At 37.5% G+C, this 22,826-nt stretch overlaps 1 protein-coding gene and 1 long non-coding RNA gene across 4 annotated transcripts in view; one reads left to right on the top strand and one right to left on the bottom strand.

Annotated features, from left to right (window-relative positions):
* Nucleotides 1-22,826, top strand: part of GPATCH2 (G-patch domain containing 2) — a 137,520-nt gene that overhangs the window by 64,360 nt on the left and 50,334 nt on the right. The window lies entirely within an intron of this gene.
* Nucleotides 1,537-22,826, bottom strand: part of LOC123614000 (uncharacterized) — a 287,572-nt gene continuing 266,282 nt past the window's right edge. The window contains exons 5-6 of the long non-coding RNA XR_012501794.1: nucleotides 16,207-16,271; nucleotides 1,537-7,052 (exon numbers count right to left, since the gene is read on the bottom strand). This is a non-coding gene — a long non-coding RNA (uncharacterized LOC123614000). The remainder of the gene's footprint in view (nucleotides 7,053-16,206; nucleotides 16,272-22,826) is intronic.

Below are 22,826 nucleotides of genomic sequence, written 5' to 3'. Positions count from 1 at the left end.
TTATGAAGACCATCTAATTATGTGTTTTGTATATTGTCTCTTCTGTGATTATGATGTTCTTAAAATGAACATTTGCAGGTTTAGGAGCTGCAGATTTAGGTGATTGATTTCCCTTTCTATTAAACACAGCCATCTTTAATAAAGACCTAAGCATCCTCTTAGTATGTTTTCTATTACCTTTTTTTAATCCCTGTTTATTTTCCACCTATTAAGGAAAAACGTCATTGGGCTATTTCTGACCATTTTAGATCTGGTATCAGCCTTTAAGACAAATGAACTTGTTAATAATAGACAGTGGAATCCTTTAAGCTCTCTTGCTTTTGATTTAGGATATTCCTATTATCACTTAAATATATATATATATATATATATATATATATATATATATTTTTTTTAGATAAACCGATCATTATATAATTCAAATTCACTTTAACTCCTGAGATGATTAAAAGGTAGGACCTCTGAAGTTTGCATTTCTCCAAAATGCAGGTTCACTCCCAGGGTTCAGGCCAGCTGACATGCCATCATTCATTTTGTCTTGCCCTCATAATAAATCTGTAAGCCTTGAGGCACCCGACTCATGCAGATTTCTGTGCATTTTAGTGTCTTGATGGAATAACAACTTACAGTTTCAAAGCTAAAGTATATTGTATTTCATCTCTGTAGAGCCAGCCTTACCCAGTAGTGGCCACATGAAAATATGTGTCAAGAACACTCTTTTCTCATATTGGAATTTAGGCAATTTGTTTTTGGACCATGAGCAGTTTCAGCCTATTTTTGGAACTCCTTTGTGACCTGACTATTCGTTCTCACATAATTTATGGTCGCACTGTAACATATGGACTTTTCATCACTGTCCAGCTGAAATTCCCTGTTGAACGTGGACTCCTCTCCCTTTGCCCTCCTGTGGCTTCTTTCACTACCTTTGCTGCCTCTGGAACAGGTGCACGAGTAAGGAGTTTGTACTGGGCCACAGACACCTTCATCTCAATAAGTTACTAAGTTAAAAGATATGACCACACTTAGAAGAGTTTAAGTATGTGTATGGATACGTTGTATGAACCTGCTTAAGAATCTAAGGACAGCAATGTGTTTGTGTCTTCTGTGTGTGTAAAGGGGGTCCTTTAGTTCAGGTTGTTTCAGAAACTAAAGAGTATGTGAAGTTTTATCCATACACATCAGTTTGGGCTGTGGGTGTGTCAGTTATGTGAGAATGAGATATTATTTAAGAATTGATCTTAATTTCTTAAGAAAGCTCTTAACATTGAATGCTGAGAAATATTTCCAATGTCATCTAAGACTGTGCTAACTGAAAACTAAATAATTAGTGAAAGTGGGTGATAGTGAATGACTGTAGTTATTTCGTGATCTTCAAACGTGCTATTTTATTTCCCAGCCACTTGGCCATGTATACAAGTTACGAAACTCCTCTAACTAAACCCTCGTTTTCCCCTTGTAAAATGTGTTAATAATAGCACTTCTCTCACAGCCTTTTACTGCGTTATTGAATATGAATTCTTTAACATGATTTCCGAAACAACATTTTTAAAAATCATTAGACATGATTGCTCCAAATACAACATAGAATTACATTTGTGTTCTTGTTTCTCAGTTGATGGCTCAGATTGCTAAACTACTTGGCAAAGGGAGCTTTTGGGGCGCGGTTTTCAAGGTTACAGCAGAAAGGAATAGCAGTCTTGATGCTTTGACTTCGTTCACCTGGAGCAGAGCGCTCACTCTGTCCGTCAGCTTCCCCTGGATGGCGGGGTGAACCAGGACTGGCTGGGCCCCGCCCTCCGGGTTTCTCATTCAGTGGGTCTGGGTTAGGGTCTGGGAATTTGCATGTCTAGCAAGTTCCCAAGTGATGCTAGTGCTTCCAGGAACACTGACCTAGAGAGACCCCTCCTTTCACTGACATGAGAGGGAAATGGACTAATTTATGAGACCCTGCATTTGCTGTTTGGTAACTTTGGCACCAAGTGGAAACGCCCACACAGCCTACAAAGAGCAAACTTCGTTTCCTGACCATACATCTTTTTCTGTGTCTGACCTGCTAGATTTGTACTCCTGACTAGTCCCTGCTTCTCTGTTTTAGTATGGATTAGTGAAAAATTCTTTACTTTATTTTCTTAAGAAGTTGGGGGTTCTAGAATGATTTAAATTAAAATAAAATATTATTTCAAACTATGAATCTTTTTAGAGATTTATAATATAGCATAGAAGTACGTGAAAAATTATCTGTCCATGTAAGCAAAAATTCTCTGTAACATCTCTGATTGTATGCTATGTAGTTACACTTACTAATCATGTAATTGCATATTTTAATTATCACAGTTTTACTTGCCTTCCTACATGTATTTAAATAATTATAGTAGTATAATATATAATTACAAAGATACAGTTCAATATCACATTTTATTGCTCACAGTGAAAATATTTGTTCACTAAGATTATACAAAGCAGACAGTCATTTTTGACTGGCCAATAGAAGTAAAAATGGCTTTAAAGTCACATTTGTAAAATTAGTTTATTTCCGGTACAAAGTAAGCTATACCTTATTTTTGGAAATAAATTTTATTTTGTGGGTTTCTATTTCCAAAACAAGTTATTAAACACATTTTATTTATCAGATTTTTGTTAAGTCATTTTTTTAAACTGAGAAGGTAACAAGAAAATTTGACTTTCCATTGTGGATGAATATGCTTCACTAAAAAGAATTACAGTTAATAATCTGTTCATATTTAACAGTAGCTCAGATTTTTTTTTTCACGTGATTATAGTTGATCTCCCTTCATGGGAATGGCAACTTTGAGAACAATGACTGTCTACTTTGATCACCATTGTGTCCCTACGGTCAAATCACTACCCGGCACTGAGCAGGTATCCATAAATATTTGGTATATAAATGAAATAATAGAAATTAGCATCATTATTATTATTGTCTTTTATTGAACATCAACTCTATGGCTGGTCCTTTTAGCTAGGTAATTACATGTCTTCTATCCTCATCACAGCCTAAACAAATAGATATTAATCATTGAGGAACCCTAGGCTTAGAGAGATTAAAAACTCACTCCCTGTCCAGCTAACAGGTTCTTGTCTTCCTGCTCCAGAACCTAGGCTCTTGCCACTAAGCTGTACTTCCTCAAAGTCTGATATTTGTGGGGGTACAATAGGAACATGTTAAGTATTCAGGGAGAGAAGAAAGAGGCATTTTGAGATGGACATTTAGGAAGATAGGAAACTGAACTGGAAATAGACAGTTATTCCTTGCAGAGCTCTCCCATTAAAGAACTAATCAGAAGGAAATGAGGTTTGATTTTGTTTGCACATAATTTAAAGCAATTGGCATCCAAGTAAAGCATGATTGTTTTGCACCCAGCTAACCTATGAACCTAAATGCAATGAAAGTTTTCAGTCATGAAACTTTTCCCTTGTTTTGAACTCCTCTAAATTTGCATAGGACTAGTTAGTTCTTAGATTCACTTGCTGGTTAAGAAATCCTTCTAGGTTTTTTGTATACTCCTTACCTCGATTTATCTGAATACACTCTTCCCTTGTTTATCCTCATGCGTATCTCTGCGTAGATTTCTCTTACTAAGCAATACGAGTGACCAGTAAATGCTTGTTGAGTGATGAATGAACAAATTAGTGAACAAATGACAAGAGGCCAGAAGTGTCTCATTGTTTCTCTTTGAACCGTCTTTTGTGAACTGTAATTCGGGTGGAAGAAACCATTCATTTGTATCATAAGGTCAAAGATGGAAAAGGAAGATATCAAATCAAATGAAGTTTTCTCTTGGGATCCTGATCTTTCTATATGATGCTATAGCAGAAATATATTAAATGCTTCTGGAGTATTTTTATCCCAAAGCAACATTTACCATCTTCATTTCCCAAATGTTAGACATGACTGACAGTCTTCAAATACATATTCTAATATTTGCAGCAAGATATCTGGGGGAAGAAAGTCTCTACCCTTAAGGGAAATATAAATTTATAATTAAATTGAAAAAAACCTTAAAGTATTCATCCGCATTACCAGTTATCATTTGGTCATTAATTGAGCTGAATTAATACATCATGGTGCCTGGCCCATAATAGGTACTCAGTAAATGGTTCTATGATTGAACTGAAAGACTTTGGCCTTAGATCAGAGAGCTGTTTGAAGAGACCTGAAGAAACTAAGCCCAAACTTAAATAATTTGAAAGAAGGTGTTTAGGTACTATTAGATAAAGGTTGTGTAGAAAGAGGGAAAGAACAAGCAGTTGTATTCAAAGACACATGTTTATTTGCACCTGGCAGCTAGACTTCCTCAGGTGTTAACTTCTTAGAGTGTTGTTTTGTTTGTATTTTAAAGAGAATGGAGGAACATCACTAAACTGAGATCTCTCCCAATCTAGGTCAAAAAATTTTTAAAAAGTCCCATAAAAATTGTATTAAATGAATAAGTTCTTAAATCCACTTTATAAAGGCTGGAAATATCCAAAGTATTCTTTTTACAACTGTTATTTTTTATTTTGCATAGATACAGAGAAGCAGGTGTCTCTTAGTGTTTGCAGCACATGTAATTATTCAAATATCTAATATAAGAATACCTGGAGTTCATTTTTTCAGAACTTCATAAAGACAGTTATGTTACCAAACTCAGGTTCAGCTGCTCGCCACTTGAAAGCTGGTACTCAAGAGACAAATGTTGGTTGGAAAACGAAAGATTGCTTTATTCAGGAGGTTGGCAACCTGGGGAGAAGGCAGACTTGTGTCCCGGAATCAACTCTGAAGATTCTGCTCGGCCGTGAAAGTTTTTAAGGGGAAAAAGGGGAAGATAACTCAGTTAATCATCGAGGTGGAAGGTCAGATTCTTCACCATCTCCTGCTGAGTGCAGGCTTGGTGACTCCTTGTGGTCTTTCTTGTTCTTTCTTGCTATCTTGTTCACACACACAGCTGGCAAGATTACTGAAGGGAAAGCTGGGGAAAAGATCTAGTCATCTGTTAACTATTCTTCACTTCTAATTCTTTAATCTAAGAAAAGAATCAACAAGTTAGGCATGGCATTGTGCGATCGAAAGATTTGAAAGTTGTGCTTGGGTTAGAGGTTAAATTAAGCCTGCGGGCATCTGGTGTAAAGGTTCGTTATAATATTGCTTTGCTAATGTGACAAGACAAAAGGCCTCTTGCTGAGAGCTGCTTACAAAAATCCCCACTGCCAGTCATCATTCCATTTCTACCAGATTATGGGTGAAGATCCATCTTTTGCAACTCCTTCATGCTGACATAGGGCACCTTATTCTTAGAGTGGAGGATACCGACATGGGTCTATAGCATCTTTTTGCTGACAGTTTTAGTTGCCTGCTTACTATAGGGGCAGGGCAAGCCACAGTTACTCTGATGCCCACAAAGATACAGATTATGATGAGCGATAGTGTTGACCCCGTTTTGTCTTGGGACCAGTCCTCGGACTTGTGCCGGCTGTAGATTCAGTCCTGCTCAAGGTGGAGCAGCTCATGCAGTGGCTGCAGTCTGCTCATCATGCAGTTAGCTTTTTCCCTCTGGTGGCAGTTACACTGTCTGTAAAACAACTCAGATGTGCATCAGACACCAAGGGACTCTGACTCTGTTGTCCTGGTCGTTAACTGTTTGAGCCTGCTCCTTTGTGACTCGGGGAGGCCTGGGAGACCTCGCTTCTCTGCTAACAAGAGGCGGGGGCCTGGGGGCCTTTTTACTTGGAAGGGCCCTGTGGGGTTCTGCTTGGTGTCAGGTCCTCAAGTGTAACTATACATACTCAATACAAATAAGATGTATTAACATCCTAAGTATTAACTTCAGCCCATTTTCATTACAGAGCTAACAGAATCTTAGTGAAGCTGAGAAAATCATGCCTTGATCTGGTTTCTTTCCTCTGTTGTAATTGTGGCTCTTCTTGACTTTTTGATGTCTTTGTCCTGTTCATGGCCAGTGAAGCTGTGGGCTGAACTGGTTTTGATGTAACACTATTCCTGTAAGTCGGGTTAAAGCATCTTTTCCATCATAAGTGAGGAAACCAAGCCATAGAGAGGATTAAAAGCAACCACATTATCATGCTTTGCAGTGACGCAGCGTCTGAGACATAGCTCTAAAGCTGACTCAGAGCTGACACACCTAACCATCACTGTCCTGAATTTTGATCAGTGGTAGTCTCTGACCAGCTATTTCTTCGTCCTTGCGTCTTTCTCCTTCCCAAAACTACACAGATAGGAAATAACGTGGCATGAACCGAGGTACATAAAGCAAGCCAAGCAGCGAGTGGCTCGCAGCAGGTGCTCAGCAGTACCAGTTCCCTTTCCTGTCCCCAGCTGCCACCTGCGCCAGCTTACCCTTTTAGTGAGACGTGCAGATGGCTGCTTCTCTCTAACATCACTGCGTAGTTCTGCCCTGGGCTGCCAGTGAGAACGGAAACACTTGAAGATTAAAGAAAGGTAGAAACGCCTGCAGAGTAAAAGACCATGTTGGCGAATCTGGAGGAGAAGACCGGACCGTCGGCAACATCAGACATTTCCACTTTAGGAAGTTTGTATTAATCCTTAAAGCTTTCTTCGTTGCAAGAAACAGAAACCCAATTCAGCCTGCTTTATTCTTAAGAAGAAGGAAACTTTTTGGCTCAGAAAATACAGTGTTGGACCCAGAGGCTTCCGCGGCAGTGGCGTTGGGTCCAACTCTAACTCCTATCACCCCTGGCTCTGCTTTCCCTGGGCTGACTCCGTCCTCAGGCAGGCCCCCCAGCTTACGGAGGCAGAATGGCTGTGAACACCGGAAGCTTATCGCTTACCTCTGGAATACTCCCCCTCGCCCCTCGAAGAGGAATCTTCTCTTCCAGATTGTTCCAAAAATATCCTAGAATTGATTCTTCATGACTTGGACTGTCATGTCCACGTCTCTGAACCGAGTACAGTAGACATGGGATGGAAACCGTGACTGTCCAGGTGTGGACTGGGGATGTGGACGCAGCCGCACCGCACCTCGTTCTCTAAGGCTGGGAGAAGGGTGTTCTCATGCGGAAAACACCAGGTACTACTGTCAGAAGAAGAAATAGATAGTTTTACCCAAGCAGGAGATGTTCACCACCATCAGCCTAAAACCAGCCAGTGTTACCTTAAGAAACAAGGCTTATATGTATAATCTAGACCCTCTTGACCTCAGGATATATAGCCCCCCTTAGAGTTTTTTTTTACCAGAAAGAAAGTTCTTACATCATTTTTGAGCATGCATGATATAGTTGGACCATAGGACATGCTTAGTAAGAAAACTCAGGAGGTTTGGTCTTTATATGGGAAACTGCTTCCCTCTGCCCAGACGGAATACCTAAAATAGAACTTATGAAAGAGGTTTTACCATTTTATTCAAATGAAACTTGGATCTTCTTCACTTCCACTGCATCATTTACCTGAAAGGTTTGTATAGTGAACTTGCAGGTCAGATTATTATGTGCTGTAATGAGTTATTCAACCCATTTTCCTACACATAGTAGGGATAAATAAATATTTGCATGGATTAAGAAGAGAATTGGATTGTCTCTGTATGTGAGCATCTAACTATTGCCAGTTTCTAAGGTACATAATTATGAGGTTGAACAAAATATGGAAGCTTAAATTTCATGATTTTTGTTTGCTTGTTTTCTTAATATAGACTGCCTGGTAGAAACTTGATGGGGAAAGAAAAATGGAATGATCCCTTTTCTCAGACCAAGGACTTTTTGTATTTTCAGGCAGTGAGAGACTCAACTTGTCAGACCCCTAGTGACTCTCAAGCCTGCACTTTTTAACTACAATGACAGGACATCTGTATACTGTAAATTTGAAACTGCAGGGGAAGAAAACCAGAGAGCTGCGGAGTTGTCATAGGAAGACAGAAACCCAGTCATTTCTTACTGCTGGATTGTCTTGAGTTCAGTGGAATCAGAGATTAACAAAGCAGTGTAGGTCTGTTGGTGAAATAAAGTCAGAATTTGGAAGAAATTGATAGAATTTTCAGCATAAGTCACGTTTTTCTTCTCTGTCTTAAAAGATCAAAGCTTAGAATGATAGAAGTCATGACAGTTCAGTGGTGTGCAGAAGGAGCTGGTGGATTTGAATCCGATCTGCTTATCAAGGAAAGAATTTCTTGCAGAAGCTGTGGATATATTGGCCTCCAAACTGCAAAATTTCCAGCATTGGAGCCAAACCCTGTGTAGCGTTTGGATCAGTTAAGAGTCGCAAGTGTCATGCCCCGAGGACACAGGACAGCTTGGCCTCTTTAATACCGATATTTTTGTTGAGTCTCGCCAGAAAATCAAATTACCGTAACTCATTGTGGGAGATTCTATTTCAGCCTCATTGTTAGAAGCTACAACAAGAGTGGATTTGGGGGTCATTACCTCTGGGATGGTCTGAAGAGAGAGATTGTGGAAACTCACATACTAAATGACACTTGGAGGCTTTTTGAAAAATAATTTCTTCTTCAGCTACATAGTCCTTGAGGATAAGTGCTTCAAATATTGTGGACAGTAGGTCCCTCACTGCTACAAATCAGAATGCTTTTTTATATTATCCATTTCATTAAAGGCTTCTCTTGAATGTTAAGTAAATAAAGTACTCACTGAAACCCTTTTATCACCAGAATGTTTCAAGGTATCCTCATGAACTAGAGTCAGAATCAAAAGACTAGCGGTGTGGTGCAGGCACTGTGCACTTTATTGTCATAATGTTGACAAAATGGGTTTACTGTTTAGAGAGGAGTAATCACCACTGTATTACCAAAGGAAAAAAAAAAGAATGAAAAAAACAGGCTCTTATTCGTCACTGCTATCAATATAAAACTTCATGTTATTCTACCCATAATCATGTAGTGTTTTGTTGAAAAACCAGGGACTCTAATGCTTTGGGAGAAATTGTTATTAGATGATTCTAAGCCACATGAGGGAAGGGAACAGCTTGAAGCCACATACCCAGTGGCACCCAGTAGCCAGTCATAGAGGTGGCATTAGCTGTGGGTCCTTTCACTTGCTTTCTGTTCATCTGTCTCTTTCTCCTTTCCGTTTCCTGCTTCCTTTCTCCCCTCTCCCTCCTTCCCTCCCTCCCTCCTTCCTTCCTTCCTTTCTTAAATTTCAGTTTAAAAAGCACCTGAACCTCTTTGTGTTTGTACTTTCCTTATCAGTCTTTAAAAAAAAAAAAAAAAAACCAAGGAAATGTAATTCTAATTTAAGCATGGAAACTTTTTAGGTTGAGTCTGATATGTTAATTTTTATCCTTAGCAATCTTTATGTTCAACATATAACTCAAAACTAGGTGCTTATATAAAAAGTAGGGACTGTTTCAAAAAGCACAATGAGCAGAGATGTGCATTCATTAAGATTTTATATAAATACGGATATAAAATAAATTGTAGAGACAATCAAGAAATCAAGTCTCCCAGGGTTATCTATTGTCATTGTTTCCCATGCATTGAAGCTCTCACCATGGCCATTACTATAAAACGTTCCCTAAGTACATAAAGGCTCTGATCGTTAAGATTTTTATTGCCAGCCACACATACAGAGCTGCAAATTGCCTTGTTTCAGATTTATTATGTATTACTCCAGAAATTCTATAAAGATCAAAAGAACTGATTACAATGTTGACCTTTGCATTAACTCATCTGAATTTAAATTCAAGTGTTTGATTTGGGAAAATAAGTCCATTTATCATAGGTCTGCTACTGAGGGGATTGTGCGGCCCTGATTGGGAGTGCTGAGACCAAATTTATTTATTGAGCGTGGGCTTGAAAATTGTTTGTAGGACAAGAGGAACAAAAGTTTGACCTGCCGTTGTTATAGTATCAGGGGAACACTGTGGACATTGCCCTTTTCAAATTTCAAGTAGTCGGTCTGTTTCAATCTTGTTGATAGCATCTCCACATATTAAATGGAACAAATATATACTGTTTTAAAAATATAAACTGTTCCTTGATTTAAAATTAATGATGCTTTTTTTTTTTTTACTGAAAAAATAACTGTTATTTCCACATAGAGGTTACATTTTGGAGGAGTACTGAGATGCTTCTTATTCTGAAATTAGCCTTTATATTATACTTGAACTCACACTTGTCATTTTTCTTTTTCTGAATTGCTAAGAAAAAAATATCTGTTGTAATGTCTTCCTAGGGAGAATTATGAATTTTATTAACTTTCACCTATTGAACTATTCAATTTTCACCACACAAAAATTCTCAATTTTAATCCACGCCCTCACCCTACCCACATTCACTTCCCAGATTGCAAATCTTGTCCATATTGATAAACCTTCTGGTCTGCCTCTAGATGGGCAGAGAGTTCTAGAAAGTGATTTGATAAAGGAAGAAGTGATGGCAGTCAGCCCAAGGCGTGGGCTTGAGTCTGTCCCTAAATACCCATGCTTCTTGTTAGCATAACTTCATAACAGTGTGAAAAATTAGGGTCCAACACTGTTAAGTATAGTGATGATGGGCATAACTTGGCCCATAGTGACCTGCAAAGCCAACTGGTAAAAAAGCATATGATGTGGGTTAGGATTTATGCCCATCTTAACGGTTAAGCTTCAGCTCTTCTGCTCTTCTTGGCGATTAATCCTCCAACCCAAGTCACTGTCAGAATGGAAACGCCAGGGTACTACCCGTTTGCTAAGTTTCAGTGGGCAGACTGGAAATAATTACAGTAGACCCTCGACATTTGCAAGAGATTTGTCCTGAGACATTCATGGACTGCAAATGGGAAAATGTAACGTAGCATATTATGTTCCCTATAAAATCCAGTAAAGTAAAACTAAAAATATTAAGTGACCCTTAGGCCATTAGTGATTCTGTAAACACAAGACCAGAGTTTATGGCTATAAAGTGAATTCTGCCTCCAAAATAAACTTGACACCACATAAAAATACTATTTTAGTAACATTAACCCCAAATGTATAGAATCTCCAAATCATAAACAGTATTGTTGTAATGACATTTAGGGATGACATTGAGATATGAATGCTCAGTTTTTTGTTAAGAACTTGCTCCATGTGTGTGACCCACATTAGAGCTGCTACAGAATCATGAATGACTGTATCAGATGCCTCTGGGACTCGAATAAATTCTCCTGCAAAACTTCTTTAGTTCAATTTTTTTTAAGGATGTAGACTTTTCAGTTATTTATACCTACATGAGTCCATCTAAGGCAGAATCAATCTGTCTTATGATGAAAAGGTAGGGCTAAGATAATGCTTTTATATTTATGTCATCCTTATACAGTCTGAAAACAGAGGGTCCTGATAAGGGAGACATAAAGTCTATGTGACTAGAGCCCAGTGTTCACATTTGAAAGAAATAAATCTACAAAGTATTTAGATATTATATTCTGATTATTGGTTTTTTAAATTTTTTTTAATTAAAAAAATTTTTTAATTAAAAAATTAAATTGCAAGGGTGAAATTCTTGAAGAATGAAATTCCTATATCATTGTCAAGTTGAAATTCTTGAAAGTATCCAAATTATTAAATAAGTGAGAAAGTTGTATTTACCCTATTAATTTAAACATTTCCTTTTTTCTTATTTAACTTAAATGGACATTGAAGTTCTAAATGATTTAATTGTACTTTGATGAATTTGACTCTTTTGTTCCACCATTAGTATATAAGTTTGAATTGGTTGCATTTATTGTGGTGATGATTGTTTGACTTCCTACATTTTAATATTTTGAGTAATGTCAAGATACTATAGTAGTGAGAAGGTGGTGTGGGGGTCACTGAACAGGGTTTTGTAGAGAGAGTTCCTATGTTCTCTACAAAGCAAATGGCCTTATCTGTTCTTTGTCCATCTCAAACCTCTTAAGTTAATTAATTTCAATTTAACAAATATACGTTGAATGCCTACTATGTGCCATTTATTTTCTTAAGTAACCCCAGGTACAAAGAATAATTGAAACAGGCCCTACTGTTGAGGGATTTGCTATCCAGCAAGGTAAGCATGTATTTAATGTGGCCGGGTAAGTGTTTATTAATGGAATGAACAAAGGATGGAGGAAATTCAGAGAGAAGGAAAAAGCCAAAAAGGACTCCTTTTCTTTTCTTTCTAATCTCTGTGAAAATAATCTAAGAACTCAACTTAGAATGGCAGAATGCTTTTGATGTAAAGGATATTAGAGAAAATACTGAATTTTTAAAAAACAGATTAGAAAATTGAGATCCAGGGACCTGAAGTGACTTATCAAAGCTCATACATCTCACTCATTTTTCTTTGTAGAACAGTCATTGATTAAGGATTTAGTATACTGATAGAGGTTGCCATTTAGGCTACACCGTCCTAATGACTAGAAAGCCAGCAGTTAAACTCAAAATTGTATAGTATTTTCCATAATTGCGATATGATTTCAAAGAGGAGAAAAACGTAGGCTGGTATAAATGAGGAATGCATTGTAGAACATGGCAGGGAATTGGGCCTTCCGTGTAGCTAAGGTTTGGATAGATGGAGAGTCTAAAAGACACAGTGCAGATAAAAGAAAAATGAAATAAGAGGCTATAATGAATTTGAAGTATGAGTGACAGTTCCTGGCATAAAGTCTTGATGAAATATTGTGTGTGTATGTCTGCTTTGTGCCAGAGTGATGTGCTTCCTGTTTTCCTCAGCTTTCTCTCCTGTGAATCCTTAAAGAAAACCTGTGGGATCAGAATTAGGCCCAGTTGATGGATGAGACTAACTGAGGCACAGAGAAATTATTAGCTAGGTGACATAGTTAGTATGTGGCCTAGCCAAGATCACTTCATCCCTGCTGCAAAGTACTCATTCTTTGTTTCTTCCATATCGTGATGTTAGTTAAATGAGTCCCACATTTCCTCATTTGTGAGACTAGAAAAATGTCTAATAGCCAAAAATAAATAAGTAAGCAATAAATATAAAAAATTGAACTTCATGAAGAGAAGCTAATCTAAGAGGGCTGATAATGAATCTGTTGGGATAAAATGAGTCTAAGGTGATTATAGCATTTGTAAAAAGAGACATCCAGAGGGTTACTGGAAGAGTGGGACTGGTTGTTGGACGCATGGAACTTCAGATGAGAGGTGGCTATATATGTGTGATCAGTCAATAAAAAGATGATGATTTAAGCTACAAGGGTTGATGTACTTTTCCAGAAAGTTTAAGTACACAGAGGAGAGAATGAAGGGCAAAGATACGACTCTGGAAACACAGGAAGAGATCGTTTGCATTAGAAGAAATAAGTGTGTGGAGATATGATGGTTTTGTTTTGTCTTGCTGTTTGGCAGGGTTTTCTTTGCTTTTTGGTTTCTGTTTATACTGATGCATCATTGTCGTGAACTACCAAATTGTATGTATACTTTAATTATATCTACCCTCCAGAAATCTTTTCATGCATAATGATAGACATGTGGGTTTGAAATTTTATTAATTGTATAAGGAGTTATACTGATTGACTCTGCAAACATAAAATTCTACAGGGTTTGCATTAAACCACGCAAAGAAAGAAGGAAAAAACAAAACCAAAATCTGAAATCAACAGAGGCGATGAAGTGACTCAGTCCTAGAGTTTGTTAGGCCTGTGTTAGGCCCCTTACTCTTTCCTTGTTGGTTTTAGTTCCAATTCCAAGTGCACTGAATACCCACCTAAAACCCAAGTCGGCTGCCCGTTCATTCATTCAACAAGTATTAGGGGTCTTCTTTTAGATACACAAGATGCATTTTGAACAATCTTTCCTTTTTGGCTTTGACTTAATTTTACACATTAGCCCAAAGAGAAAATAATAACTTTTTCCTCAGCAGACTGTAACCCCAGTGTGAAGAACCCACCCACTCAAGCCAAGTAGGTAGATACTAGACATTGAGGTAACAACCTAAAAAAAAGTTATTTTTCCATTTGGATTGATTCAGTCAGGGGATTGGAACTAAAAACCAGCAACAAAGGAGTGACTAGCCCTGACAGCAAGATCTGAGGTGACGTGGCAAGCCCGTTGGTGAAACAGATTGGGGCTGTAAAATGTAGACTGTACCACTACTAATAGTAGCCGGCGTTTATTGTGTCCTTACTATGCGCTAGGCATTCTTCCGAGCATTTGACGTGCATTAATTAGTGTAATTCTCAGGTGATGGTTCCCACGTGATGTTGATACACCTGACCTGAGGACCACACTTGGATGACAGTGGCACGCAGCAGTATTTTTCAAAGTGTGATCTGCGGACCCCTGGGAATCCCCTGGACTCCTTCAGAGGGTCCACAAGGGTATAACCATTTTCATAATAATACTAACACATTATTTGTCTTTTTCACTTCATCTTTTCACAAGTATATGGTGGTATCTCCCAGAGTCTCCAGGAAGTGTATTATATATTCTTGGGTTTAAAAATTAAAGCAGTTTTAATTTCCAATTCAGCAGATATCAGTAGGTAAAACCACCACTCTATGGAGTCCTCCATCATTGTTAAGAGTATGAAGTTTGAGACCTGCTGGCATAAAGAAATGAGCACCACCTCTCAGAACAATGTGTGTTCTGGCTCCTTCCTACTCTCCGACCTCATGCCAGACTGGTCTTCCCTTGGACACCCCGACCTTCATTCTGCTCCTTGAGCATCTCTTCCCTGCTTCCTCTGTGCTATTTTCTTTGACTAGGAATGTTCCCACTCCTCCTCCCTTTGGCTTGACTGCTCCATCGCACCCCTCAGGACACACCCCTCAGGACTCAGCTCAGCTGGGGTTCCACTTCCCCACCACCTTCTCCTTATTTATTTCTTTCATAGAATTTACCACCAATCTAGTATTCTTATATTTTTGCTTGTTTTTAATTCACTGTGTCTCCCTAGACCCAATTGCACGGCCTAGATCAATGCAGGGCCCTGCTCAGCCTGGTTCACCAGGATATCTCCTCCTTTTCTTTGACCAGGGCATGTTATAAAGGTTCCATATTTTCTTTTTTTTTTTTAATACCTTTAATTTTATTTTTATTTACTTTTTTTTTTTTAAGGGGGAGGTAATTAGGTTTACTTATTTTTATTTTTAGAGGAGGTAGTGGGGATTGAACCCAGGACCCTGTGTATGCTAAGCATGCGCTCTACCACTTGAGCTATACCCTCTCCCCGGCTCCATATTTTCTTGTTGAGTAAATGAATCAGACATTTTTGGCAATAGTGGCTCTGCTACTTGTTAAGCAGTTGGTCTTAGGGGGGTTGTTTCATCTTTCTGAGCCTCATTAATGAGCTTGAGGTAATAGAATCTTGCGGAGTTGTGAGCAGTAGAAACACTGTACATGCAGCTTCTAAGAGTCACCACTGAGCACGTGCTCAATCAGTGTTTGCTGAAATCGATAATAAGGGATACTATTTACTTGGTACAAACTGGGTTCATCACAGAGGATGAAAAAAAAAGAAGAAAACAGTATCCCTGCACTTGGACTTGTTCACAGTCCGGTGTAGCGTGCTACTTGGCATTCTGGTTGTGTAGCCAGTCCTGCAGTTGGGTTGTAGTAATGTCATGTCAGTATTTCACAAACTGCCCATCTTAGAAGATACTGTTTCAGATCCCATGCGGTTTAATGTGTGTACCTCTGGGAGCAATTCAAGAATAGCTAGTGGTTCCTTGTGTTGATGGTTAGATGCTACCATGGCTTTATGGATAGCTTCTTCCCAGGATGAACTTTAAGAGCATATCCTGCCACGTTCTCAGAGTATATGCTAACACTCGACAGCCTCCTTTTTGTCTGTGAGTTCGTTTAATAGTATGGCTACCCCAGAAAGATAATGGAGCAGTTTTCTTTGTTTTTTCTGACATTCTGTCTTCTTTATTACTCCTGACCAACTTGAGTGAAAGTGTTCCAGGAATTCATTAAAGATAGCCTTAGCATCTCTTTCATTTTCTGTATTTTAAAAATTGTGAGCTATTCTTTATGCAAAATACCTAGTAAATCATATTCCTTTTTAGGTTGATTCTCTGCATACTTCCTGCTAAGTTTTGTTTTTTGTACTATTGGATTTTATGAAACTGGTATTAGAATAGTTTCAGTTATACAGATGGCAATGTGGCTTCTGAGACAAAATATCCAGATTTTTGAAAGACTATGGTATTTAATCTGTTTGTAAATTCTTTCGAGTATACACTGGGTAGTTTTATGACTATCACCAAATCCTGATCAGCTGTCGTGAACAATATTTTTGCTTTTGATTACTTCAGCACATGGTTCAGTGTAGACAAACGTACCAGGTTCTGTTGGTGATACAACAGTAAATTAAACGGTAACCACTGCTTTCGAGAAACGTGTATTCCTGTAGAGGAGACAAACATATAAATTCTAACATTAGGCAGCCTGTTAAGTGATATAAAAAAGATACAAAGAAATACAGGAATCCAGAGTGCAGAGAGAAGATATATCTGTTGTGTATGGATCAAAGAAACCGTGTGTGCATGTGTGTGTGTGTGTTTGAATTAGGGCATGGGGGAGGTACATTTCCTTTATGACTTTAATAATATTTATTCGAATGGTTTGCCAGTTCAGGTTTCTCTCAGGCCCTTAGAATTGGCCAAGAACAGCAAATCAGCTGTAAAACATTCAATTTAAGGACCATTATTCTAGATAAGATACTTAACTCTGTTTTATTTCAACTCATGACCTTTACATTAATTGAAAAGCATCAGAAAAGCACCAGCTTATGTAATCACTAATAATGTCTTTGTGGAAATTACTGAATTAAATTTTGTGATGTAGACTGGCTACCTTGTTTGTGGTTTTAACTTAATTTGTAAAGTAACCTTTATAATTTGGTGTGTTTTGTATATTAAATATGTACCAGTGTTTCTCATATACTCATGAGGAACAGTTGCTCAGTTGTTTCAAGTAATTGTTTCAAGTAATTCACTGTTTCAGATAATTCACTGAAAAGTGGTTGCTGCTCCCAATAATAAACATCTCCAATTGCACCGTTGCTCTGCGTGCACGCCCCCCTTGCTCCCAACTCCCACCAGTCCTACAAAAGCTCCTTACTCTCACATGCATCTGTTGTAACATTTGTCGTGTCATCTTATTATTGAGATTGTATCTTGCATTAGACTTGGAGATAATACAAATGATGATAAGTGATACACTGATCTATGTGTTTTACAGATGATCTCATTTAATTTTTATAACAGGTCTATAAAACAGGTATGACTTTATCCCCATTTTATAAATGAGGAAGTTGAGGCAGACACAGAGCTGAAACATAGAGGAAACAGGATTTGGATCTGGCCCCGTAGCCCACACTTTAGATCATTACACTGCTCTGCTCCTAAGAACTGCTTTATACTGGAGAAAAAGAGAAAATGGATGAAATCTCTATATTCTAGTTTATTGTTTTAAACCAAGTGGATGATACATCCCATTGCCAACCCAGCATGGACAGCAAGAATTACTGGTAGGACTCCATAGTGCTTTGTTTTCTAATCTTATTATGAAAGTGATGTCTTTGTCACAGTTGATTTTGTAACTTGCAGGTTGAAAAACGGGATATACATTGTGTGGAATTTTGCTGTAAAATAATAAAAAAGCTCAAACCAGCCAAGTATTTAATGCTTTCCTACTTCCTGATGGATCGCATAGAGAGATTTCCATCTATTCTAATGTCAGGATAATTCTTCTATTCATGAGTATATTTAAAGAGTTTATGTCAGTTTGTAAGTGCAGTGGGGCAAAGAAAATATAGCTTCTTTATTTACTGTATGTGCTATTTCTCATGAGTTTTCACTTACTAGTACCGGGTGTGGGGACAGTAGGGGCAAGGGGTGTATGGGTGGGGGGGTGCAGGAGTCAGGAAGTGAAACAGATTTGCCAATTACTGTATCTCAGTATTTATTTCCTCGGGCAGCTTAGTCTCTTCCTAACAAATGCTTGGTCTTGCGTTTCTCCTCCCCCTCCGTTCGGCTTCTCTCCGAGATGGCGGTAGGAAGTTTTTGTGCCCCAGGAGTTATGGAGGAGAGGACCTTGGGTCCATACCGCATCCTGCTGTCCATGCACTACTCTTTGGTCCTCGCTGACCTCTGGCTGGCTGGTCTGATCTGAACTAAGGCAGTTCATTCACTTACGTAAGTCTGGTTCTGTTTGGCGTTTGAGGTACCATGATGGTACCCATTACTGAAGCCCATGCATTCCAGCCATTGGTCTCTGATCTCCAGGTCCTTGTGCTTCTCTGGGTCCCCAGACTGTGTTAAATCCACCGATCCCTCCATTAGGTTACCGACACTCCTGGATTGCCTGTCTAGCACACTCTAGCCATGGGGGACCAGTAGCATTCTCTCAGGCTATCCATCTGACCCCCTCTTTCCACAGATGTAGCATTCTGTCTATTTACTTGAGTTTGGGTAGAGTGCCAGCTCACATGTGGGGCTCTCCTGGAGACTTGCCTCCTCTCCAACTGTGCCTGAGCTAAGCAGACAATCCTCAGTTCCTCCACACTTGTCTGGTCTTGTCCCCTGCCCTACCCCACAGGATTAAGGGCAGTTAGAATAGTGGTTAATATGTTACAGCCTCAGTTCTCGTTCCATGGTCTACAGGAGCGAGAAGGCAGGAGCCGTAAGGCCTAGCCACCATTGGCAGAAGGGGCTGCCTCTTCATGCTGCATGAAGAGGAAACTGCTTGCATCTCCCAGGCTCTTGATTATAGGAACCCAGAAGCACCAGGGACTGGGATTAACTGGAGGTGAAAATACAGCGATTTAAAATATGAAAATACCGTCTCCTTTTTGGTGTGTTTCACTTTGATCTGAAGCATCCTTCTCTTATTGGACTCTGACAGTATCAGCTAGCCAGGAAAATCTACCTCCATTTTTGGAGACTTGAACATAGACTGTTTTACAGAATGAACCAAATTCCTAGATTTCTGAAACTATTACCTATTCAACTTTTATGTGCATCAGACTTCTAGTCTAGTCAGGCTTTTTTCTTCATTTCCAGTCTGAATGCCCTTTTGATCCACACCTTGTATGTCTGTTTAGCGTAGAATTTCCCTCCTTCCATCAGCTTAAATTCTTCCCATTTCCAGCAGTCACTTTAAGTCTCTCTCATCTCCACCAAAAAAAACGAGGGCGAAGTCAGGCTTTAATGATCTCTCTTGTTTTAACGGGCTGTTGCAGTTATGACTAAATGCACACAGTTTAGCAGTTGTTTTGTCTTTATTGGTTTCATGTATTTTAAGTTTGTAAAATATTTGCTAGCAGGGTTTGTATTAGACAGTTCTTTAGAATTTTCTACAGCACCTAGCAGAGTGCTAGGCATATAAAATAGATGTTCAATATCTCCTCTCTCTTTGTGGATTTCTAACCCACTGAATAACGTGTATTTTTTTTTTTTTGGTTTTAAAAATGTATAATTTAATGGATACAATTAGCATTATTATTGTTATTATTTTTATATTATTATTAATTAGGGATTGAGCCTGATGCATGTAACAGCATGTTCAAAGAATGATGTCTTGAACAGAAGAGGGTTTTGTTTTGTTTTTCCCCCCATGTCACAAGAAGGCATGTGATGGCTTCGTTATTGAGATGAACGATGGCAGGGTGGAAATCTTTGATTCTTTTGGTCTTTCAGTCCTGGTCAAAAAATGGATGTTGTTGCCTACATCGCAGGCAACCTGAAGTACAAAGAAGGGCACAAAGGTACATGCCAGCTAGTAAATTCCACTGAAAGAACTTCCCTTAGAGGCTCCACTCAGTAATTGACATGCTTCTTGTTGGCTGGGCCTTACCTCATGTGACCACGTCTGGCTGGCTGATTGATTTTATGATGCAACCCTAGTTAAGCTAGATATTTACTTCTTTCAACTTAAAGTTAATTCTATTAATAAATATGCCTCAATCATGAGGGTCTGATTTTGTGATTTTTTATTTTTACTTGAAATAACATATTGGCCAAAGGATATTAAAGGTTATAGGTTATTATTTGTCATTTGTGTAGCCATTCATTGAGACAGATAGTATGCAATATCCTAAGATTTGACTGTTATTTATTAACTAATAATTTGGTTTATTTTTAATTCATTCATTCACTCATTTATTTGTACCTTAAAGAACAGTTTGCATATGTTTGTACTTGTAATCTTTTTCCTTTCTCAAGTAACAGCTATATGTATGTGTGTGTGTGTGTGTGTGTGTGTGTGTGTGTGTGTTTTAAGTTATAGACATGTTTTAGTGCAATTAACAAAGTCTGGTAGTCAGATCTTGAGCTGCATTACACAAGATTGGGTGGTTCCTTGCAACTTGCTTATGGAAAACAGCTTGTAGAATATAATATTTTAAGTGTGGAATGTAATATTTTAGCAAAATATATTTGCTAAATATAAACCATATTAAGATAATCCATTTTTCAATGTGGAGACTCTCAGTGTTTTTCTTATAAATTACTATCAGTATATCCTTGGTATTCTTAGAAGCAATCTTTTAAACATCAAAACCAGCGATAATTTTTTTTCTTTTGATGCAAATTTAAGCTCTGTACAACATCACTGTCAGTTTCAGCTAGCTTATAAAATAAGCTAGTATATAAAAACAGTTTGCAAAATAAGAAAAATAATATGCAATTCAAAAGGGCTTATGCACCACTGATAATGTTGTGATAAATTATCAAATAATTAATGAGGAAAGAAAATAATTTTAGCTCCTGAAATGTTGATCATGTCTTGCAAGTATCAGAATAATTTAAGAAATTTATAACTAAGCACTGAAAAGTTTTCCTATTCTGCTTATATTCTGAACATAAAATTTTTAATGTTTGGGGTTAAAATTTTGTTCTATCTTAATAATTTTTTACATTATCAATCATGTTTATATTGTAATTATCTTCACTGCTATGTTACCTCTTGACCTCTTCTACTACCAAAAAAAAAAAAATCTTCTTACATGTACCAAGCCTTTCAGTGTGTTGTAATTCTCAGTAGGAATGGGAATTATTAAGTATCCTTTTTGTTTTTAAGTCTATTCTTAATATAATAGACTCTATGTAAGTTAAGCTCCAGGAAGGAAGCCCTTTGTAGCTTGTTTTCTGTATATGTGACTCCTTTTTTTTTTTTTTTTTTCTAAGCTTCTGCAGAATTTGGAGAGATGGGAGGGGAGGCTTCAGAGCATCCATTAGAATTTTTATTTATTGTTTGAAATTCCTTTAAATAGTTGAACATAATTTTCAAAAAGCATTTTTGAATGTCCAGAGAGATAAAGGGATTTTTATAAACAAATTCCCTGGCAGGAGCTACATTACGTGCTATATATTTCAGGCTAATAATAAGGGCTTACTGTGGGTCAGTGTGTCATATCCCAGCGGTGTCTGGTGAGATGGAGGGTTATCTTATATGTCAGCTAGCTAACCCTGTGAACAATTTTGAGCAGGCAAGATAATGGGACTGAATTCTGAAATGAGGGTTGAAATATACTGGAATATTGTCACATGTGAGAACAATAACTTTTTAAAATAAATGTGGTCACCTTTTGACATCATTAGGCATATTTGATAATAATTCTTAATGGCGCATATTTTAAGTGGATAGCTTGAGCAGAGTATGAAGTGAATCATATATAATGGTATGTTTAAATAGATAAATAAAATCACAAATTCTATCACGCACAGGAGACATTTATTAATAGAAAACTGCCAAGCAAAAATGGAAACATTTTTGTCTTCTCTGTTATGATTACTGAATTAAGATTACCTAGTTAATAACTGGTCAGGTTTCAAGTTCTTAATTGCTATTTTAAGTTTTGCGTATGAAATTACTTCTAGCCAAACATAGGTGCAATGATAGAGAAATCTGTAAAATTGTTTTGCTTTACTGTGTTTCCAGGATAGTATCTTCATAAACCATTAAAAATGTTACTGCTTTTTTTAAATTACCAATTTTTTAAAAGATGTTTAATTCAGTCTTTCTTTGTATTTCCTTGCAAAAGTCAGTTTGCCAAACATAAATATACACTTAATTTTGAGAAAAAGTGTGTGTGTGTGTGTGTGTGTGTGTACGGATGTGTAAACTGAACCACAAGAAAATATTTATTTTTAAATGTAGATGTGAATTGCTTGGTATGAATTCAATTAAGATAATCCACATTTATACTCTTATGGCTTATAAATTAGAATTTTAGAAGATGTATAGATTTTGAGTGTAATCCAAGTATGTTGCAGAGGGATGAGATTATAAAGGTTTTACATCATCTTAGGCACATTTTGTTTATCACTTTGGCATTTACTCTTACAAAAGGCAAATCTTTATGCACAGTGGATTTTGTATAAACATATTTGGACACATCCTTATTTTCTTGAAGCCCATAATATTGCAAGCATCATAGGTGAATGATTTAGGAAGCCTTTGGTCAGCCAGCAGAGGCCACTCACAGCTTGCTGCTAAAACTGGACGGCAAAGTGAAACTCTTTCTTTAATCACTATTGGCCATCATTCTAAGCTGGTTAATTTTTAGTTTCTTACTCAAAAAAGTAAGTATTACCATGGAGCAGTGTGGAAAAAAAGTTGTTGATGTATTTGTTTTTTAATTACGTAGTGATTAATCTTTTCTATTAAAACATTTAGATCATTCATTATTAGTGTAGACCAGAAATGAGAATTTATGCACTTGATAATTAGAAGTATTATTATTCTAATAGGCCAATAATTCTAAATTCTTAATTATTAATGCTGACTTATTTTAATAGGGGGAAAACTGTTTGAAGTGAAGATTTGAAACAATTACATTGTTAAGTTTTAGACTGAAAATAGAAGAATCACTAGTACTGTCATATATATACACACGTATGTATGTATGTGTACTTCTAAACCTTAATCAGCATAGGAAAACTTGCATTTTGAGAAT

Source organism: Camelus bactrianus, chromosome 23, assembly GCF_048773025.1.
Source record: "Camelus bactrianus isolate YW-2024 breed Bactrian camel chromosome 23, ASM4877302v1, whole genome shotgun sequence".
Classification (NCBI taxonomy): domain Eukaryota; kingdom Metazoa; phylum Chordata; class Mammalia; order Artiodactyla; family Camelidae; genus Camelus; species Camelus bactrianus.
This window is presented reverse-complemented; position numbering and strand designations above follow the sequence as displayed.